The sequence below is a fragment of the Heterocephalus glaber genome, unplaced genomic scaffold (assembly GCF_053883595.1).
Source record: "Heterocephalus glaber isolate CG9 unplaced genomic scaffold, H.glaber_assembly_v1.0 deba00001472, whole genome shotgun sequence".
Taxonomy (NCBI): domain Eukaryota; kingdom Metazoa; phylum Chordata; class Mammalia; order Rodentia; family Bathyergidae; genus Heterocephalus; species Heterocephalus glaber.
In genome coordinates, this window is record NW_028258315.1 from 61023164 (window position 1) to 61030492 (window position 7329).

At 35.1% G+C, this 7329-nt stretch overlaps 1 pseudogene; it reads left to right on the forward strand.

Moving 5' to 3' along the window:
- The first annotated feature begins 1425 nt into the window (after positions 1-1425).
- LOC101710710 (fatty acyl-CoA reductase 1 pseudogene) lies at positions 1426-2975 on the forward strand (annotated as a pseudogene).
- Positions 2976-7329: the final 4354 nt, after the last annotated feature.

Here is a 7329-nt window from a genome sequence, read left to right on the forward strand (position 1 = left end):
AATCTCTAGCCTTCTCTGCAGAGTTTTTATTCTAGTTCTCACCTGTTTTTGTAGCCTAACCACATATCATCCTCATCTTTCTGACTGTACCTCAGGTCTCTGGACATTCTCCTCCTTCTCTATCACCCCAAAATTTCTCTTCTTAGGGTTTTCCCTACTTCCTGCATTTCCTATTTACCTGCTGTTCCCATTCAATCTCCCTGTTCTCTTCTACTAGACTGCACTGTACTATTTAATTATTGTGTTTAACATCACTGTAGTTATGCACAGTCATACCACACATAGCAATGTTGTGGTCAGCAGTGGACCATATATATGTTGATGGTCCAACAAGTTTATAATGGAGCAAAAAATATCCTATCACTTAGTAACATAATAGTCATCATAATAGTGTGGTGCAACATGTTACTCATGTGTTTGTTGTCATGCTTGTTTGAACAAACCTACTGTGATGTCAGTAAAATGAAAGTACTGCACGGTACATAATATTTGTCAATAATAATGACTATATTTCCAGTTTTTGTATTTATTATACTATACATTTTTGTAATTTTTAAAAGAATGTACTGCTATTTACAAGTAAAAAAAGTTTATTATAGCAGGCGCACAGGCTGCATCCTAAGGGATAGTTACAGACCTCCTGGTGCTTTCTTTCTCAGTGTGGTGTTGTGAGCCTAGGTATCTTTTGGATAATCCAGATGTTGTCAGGGGAAAATCTGTGTTAGATCTCAGGAGTGAATGTGGAGCTACAGTTATTGCTGCTCAGATGAGTGGAGCATTGAGGCTCTTGGACAATGATATAAACCCTGAATACTGCCCTTTGGAGCCATTCCCAGGACACAGGAGGAGGCTTCTCTGGGCCACCATAACACTGCCCAAGTGCAGAGGAGTTGAGCCGGCCCTGCCTGGCCCATACCAGCCCCTGCCCTCAGCACAGAGGAGGTGAGCCATGCAGGCACCAGTAGCACCCCATTGCCCCCCCATCAAAATGAGAAGACATGTAAACAAGTCTCAAAACTAGACTTCCAGATCATGTAAAGAAACCCCAAAGGGAAACAAGATGGAACAATCTCATACTCAACCACATAGACTCCCTGAACTGGCAACGAAAGAGGATCTGGAAAAAATGAAATCAGAAATAATTTCTCAGATAACAGCAGAGATTGTACCCATAGTGCACAACATGATTAATAAGTCTAGAGAGGACACAGATTAAAAAAATAGAGGAACTGAGGAACATGATGGAATCCCAACATAGGAAACAAATGGAATCCATAAAACAGATACAAACAGATTTCCAGGAGATTAAAAACTCCATTGAAAGCTTATGCAACAGTAAATGTGAGTGAGGAGGGCCCAATGCCAGTGGCACACAGCCTTCGCTGAGGTGTCAGGGAACAGTGAGGCCTGAGCTTGGCATCTGGGGTCAAAATGGTTTCAATCCCAGAATACTATGAAGGAAAGAATGTTCTTCTGACAGGAGCTACTGGTTTTCTAGGAAAGGTGCTTCTGGAAAAATTGCTGAGGTCTTGTCCTAAGGTGAATTCAGTGTATGTTTTGGTGAGGCAGAAAGCTGGACAGACACCCCAGGAACAAGTGGAAGAAGTTCTTAGTGGCAAACTCTGTGACAGATTAAGAGATGAAAATCCAGATTTTAGAGAGAAAATTGTAGCAATCAACAGTGAACTCATCCAGCCTAAATTGGCTCTTAGTAAAGAAGATACAGAAGTCATCATAGATTCTACCAATATTATATTCCACTGTGAAGCTACAGTATGGTTTAATGAAAATTTAAGAGACACTGTTCAGTTAAATGTGATTGGTGCACAACAGCTTATTCTCCTTGCACAACAAATGAAGAATCTGGAAGTATTCATGCATGTCTTAACAGCATATGCCTACTGCAATCAAAAGCATATTGATGAAGTAGTCTATTCAGACTCTGTAGATCCCAAGAAGCTGATTGATTCTTTAGAATGGATGGATGATGCCCTAGTAAATGATATAACACAAAAATTAAAAGAAGACAGACCTAATACACACATATACATGAAAGTTTTGCCAGAATATGTTGTACAGCAAGAAGGAGCAAAGCTAAATGTACCGATTGTAAGGCTGTCAATTGTTGCCAGTTGGAAAGAACATTTTCCTGGATGGATTGATAACTTTAATGGACCAAGTGGTCTCTTTATTGCAGCAGGGAAAGGAATTCTTCAAATCGTACATGCCTCCAATAATGCCCTTGCAGATTGTATTCCTGTAGATGTAGTTGTCAACACAAGTCTTGTGGCAACCTGGTATTCTGGAGTTAATAGACTAAGAAACATCATGGTGTATAATTGTACAACAGGCAGCACTAATCCTTTCTACTGGGATGAAGTTGAATACCATGTAATTTCCACTTTCAAGAGGAATCCTCTCAAACAGGCCTTCATATGGCCCAATATAAATCTAACCTCCAATAACCTTTATATCATTACTGGATGGCTGTAAGCCATAAGGCCCCAGCATTCCAGTATGATATCTACCTCAGGATGACTGGAAGAAGCCCAAGGATGATGAAAACAATAACATGTCTTCACAAAGCTATAGTGTTTCTTGAATATTTCACAAGTAATTCTTGGGTTTGGAATACTGATAATATCAATATGTTAATGAATCAACTAAATCCTCAAGATAAAAAGACCTTCAATATTGATGTACAAAAATTACATTGGGCGGAATATATAGAAAACTACTGAATGGGAACTGAGAAATATGTTTTGAATGAAGAAATGTCTGGCCTCCCTGCAGCTAGAAAACATTTGAACAAGTTGCAGAACATACATTATGGTTTCAGTACTATCCTTGTGATCCTGATCTGGTGCATTTTTATTTCAAGGTCACAAATGGCAAGAAACATCTGGTACTTTGTGGTTAGTCTTTGTTACAAGTTTCCGTCATACTTCAGAGCATCCAGCACTATGAGATACTGAAGACCCAGAATTTCATGTTAGAATATCTATGCATTTGGTGGTCTAAATGTACAAAATGTAAAATGTAACTTAAGCCATCTCACCTTTTGTCAAGACATTAAACCATCTTAGATCAGTGTGTAGAGTAAAACATGGTACATTTTATGTAACATTTTAATGTTTATGCTCATAAAACCTAGTGAGCACAATGTTGTATACCAGCTCAAATCTGTCTACAAGAGCCACCAATACTATGATTTAACATTTTGATCCATAGAAAGCAAAGGGTAGGATAAAGACAAGAATAGGGAAATAGGAACATTGACCAGTATAACTGTGCAATTCTGGAACATATTAATTAAAAATTCCTTAACATATAATTCTAATATTCAGTGCAATGGAAAGAATTTATTTGGACAGAATGCTAGCTAAATTGATCCTTAAATGTTTGATTTTTTTCCATCAGTTATAGTGGGTTTTAGCTTTATTAAAACTATAGCCAAACTATTTTTACTTCCTTCTGTAAGTTATTTGGGGTATCAAACATGAAAAATATGTTCTCACTTTTTTTTTCTGATTAAATGCCTCGTATATATATTTCTGTAAGTATAATCTGTTGCTTTTATAATCAGAAGGCTATATATTAAAGACCCTATTGGATCTAAATGGGTTTGAAAATCTATATCAATAAAACTATGTTAGCATCAAAAAGAACAGGAATAAACTTTATTGTACAAATTTTGATCAAAAAAAAATCCTGTGAGATTGTGAAAAACAAAAAAAAAGAAAGCTTACACAGTGGAATGAGGCAATGTGAAGACAGAATTTCAGATATAGGAGATAAGATTGCAATCAGTGACCAGGAAAAGAAAAATTTCTTTAAAATAGTAAAGGACTATGAGAAATCAATCCAGCAGCTGCTAGACATTGCAAAGAATAACATAAAACTGATTGAAGTCAATGAAGAAACAGGAGAGAGACCAGATAACATTAAAAATATGTTCACAGAACTGATGACAGAAAACTTCCCAAGCAGGGGAAAAGAACTTAATATACAGGTGAGAGAAGCATATAGGACTCCAACTAGCCTTGATCAAAAAAAATCTACACATAGACATATAATAGTTAAGATGTGAGAACCCCAACAGAAGAATAAAATTCTACAAGCAGTGAGAGAAAAGAAACAAATCACATACAAAGGAAAGCCCATCAGAATTACAGCAGATTTCTCAATGCAAACCCTCAAGGCAAGGAGAGCTTGGAGTGATGTATTTCAAGCCCTAAAGGAAAACAGCCTCCAACCCAGATTGATGTACCCTGCAAAATTATCTTTCAAATTTGATGGAGAAATAAGATACTTTCATAACAAAGAGCACCTGAGGAACTTCATGAATACCAAACCAGCACTCCAAAAATTTTAGACAATACCGTTGGAAAAGACAATGAGGATCACAACCCCAGGAAGCCCAGCAAAATGAATCCACTGGGCATGACAAGAAATTAAATGCAAAGGGAGAGAATCCAACAAAAAGAAAAAGTCATGACAATGAAAAGTCAATATGTATCAGTTATAACCATCAATGTTAATGGTCTCAATTCACCAGTCAAAAGAAATAGACTGGCAGAATGGGTCAAGAGCAAGCTCCAACAATATGCTGCATACAAGAAATAATTCAAAAAGAAACTCATACACTGAAAATTAAAGGGTGGAAAACAATACTCCATGTGACAGGAACCTGAGAAAAAAACAGGAGTAGCTATCCTCTTTGCAGATCAAGTGGATTTCAACCCATAATCTGAAACACTTCTGGTCCCAAGAATTTCAGATAAGGGATAGTCAACTTCTATGTACCAATCTATTGTGAACATTTGTTTTTGTTCCTCTTACATAAAAACTTAAGAACAGGACTGTTGGTTCTTAACAGTAATACAACAAATTTCTATATTGTTTTCCAAAATGGTTTTATCATTTTACATTCACATTAGCACTATTAGAAAGTTTTAACTGGTTCACACCTAAGCTGACATTTGTTCTTTTAAAACTTTTAACTTCAGCTCCCTAATGAGTGTATAATACGATCTTGTTATTGTAATGATTAGTATTTTTCTGATTCTAGTGTTGCACATCTTTGTGCTGTACTGGCTATTTATCATCTTCTTGTGTCTACTTTTTAATTGGGTTGTCTATTAATGAGATGTAAGTGTTCTTTATAAATATTCTGGTCATATGTTATATGTATTATAAATATGGTCTATTTAAGCACTACTTTTCATTTTCTTAACGATGTCATTTAAAGTTTTAAAGTTTGATGGAATCTCATTTATATATTTTTTTCTTTTATACATCATGTTTTTTGTATCCTAGGAAATTCTTGCCTACCCTAAACTTATGAACACTTTCTCTTATAATTTCTTCTTAAAGTTTTATAGTTTTAGTCTTTCATATTTAGGTTCATTGATTCTTTCAAGTTATTTTTATGTGTGGAAATAAAGGATTGAGGTTAATTTTTTACATACGGATAAAAGGTATTCTAGTATCATTTGCTGAAAACACTATTTTTTCCTCTGCTCTTGAATTGAGTTTATGTTCTATAAAATGTTAATGTTAAGTAATCTTTCAAAACTCAGTGGACCATATATATATGGTTCTATTTCTAGATTCTCTGTTTGATTCCAATGACTATATGTGTTTCCTTGCACCAACACTGCCTTGATTACTGTAGCTTTACAGGAAGTCTTAAAATTAGGTAATAAATGTCTTTCAGCACTGTTATTTTTTCTTTTTATTTTTCTAGGTCCTTTGTACTCCTATATAACTTTTAAATTTCAATATCCAATTCTTATTTATAGCAAGTATACATAGACCTGAATTTTTATATATACCTTGTGTTTTCTAATCCTGCTAAATTCAAATACAAGTTCTAGGGCCTCCTAGGGATTTCTTAGTATTTTCTCTGTTGATGATCATTTCATCTACATATAAAGATTTTACTTCGACTTTGCCAGTCTTATGCTACTTGTTTCTTTTTATTGTCAGACTTGGTTTGGGTCTATGTTTCAAAGTTTAATGGACAGATGAAGAGTAGGCATATGCCCTTGTTCCCTACCTAAGGGAGAAAGCATTGTATCTTTTCCATTCATATAAGGCATTTTTGCTGAAAGTATGGAGTACATGTCTTTGATCTGTTGAGAAGGTTCTGTTCTACTTCTAGTCTTCTGATACCTTTTGCCATGAACAGCTGTAGAATTTAGTCCAGTACTTTTTCTCCAACTAGTGACAGGATCATATGGCTTTTTCCTTTCCTCTGTTAAAATGATGACATTTAGGGGTGGATCTTCCAATGCTGAACCAACACTGCCATCCCTATAATAAAACCACTTTCTACATCTTGCCAGATCTGACTTCTAAGAGTTTGTTTTGCTAAACAAATTTTTATCTATGTTCATACTTTTTTCTTCTATTATCTTTATCCAGTTTTAGGATTAGCACAATGTTCATTCGCTAAAATGAGGGGAGAAGTGTTCCTTCTTTTTTCTGCTTTAATTGTTTGATATAATTCATCAGTTAAAATGTGTATGAGCCTGTTGTTGTCATATATGTAGGTTTTCAAGCTAGGAATATAGTTTCTTTAGTAAGTGCTATTCAAGTTTTATATTTCCTCCAGTGTCAGTTTCACTAATTTGTCTTCTCAGGTACTTCTTAGAAGTTGTCAAATTTATTTCAAAAAAGATTTTTGTAATATGCTTTTTATATCCTTTTAAATTCTGTAAAATCTCTAGTAATGCCCTCTAAATTTTGATAATGTAATTTGAAAAATGTATAATTGATATTTTGTAATAGGAAGAAAAGGTATAAAGGAGTAGGGGAAGAGGGAGGGGTAGGGGAAAGGAAAGAAGGGAAAAGAAAAAATATGACAAAAGGAAAAAAATGGAAACAAAGTCTTTGCAAATAGGGAAGGGTGGAGGGTGTGAAGGGAGGGTAGGGGAAGGGGAAAAAAGAGAACCAAGATACATCATGTAAAGGTACAAGATCCCAATGATGAATGTAACTGTATTTTATACCTAAAATATAACAATAAGCTTAAGAAAAAAAAGTTTGTTATACAAAAGTGTGCCATGTTACATCATCATTAGCCTCATGGATTTCCTGTTTACTGTGTCAGTGGACTGAATAATTTTTACTTGGGGGAGATTTAATCTGGTATTTTTCTTCTTTCTGGCCCTAGGAGCTATAGGCTGTGCTATACACACACATGCACACCATGTGGCCTAGATGTGTAGTTGGCTATGCAATCTAGGTTTGTGTAAATATACTCTATGACATTTGTACAATAATAAAATCATCGAATTAATGATGCATTTCTCAGGACCTATG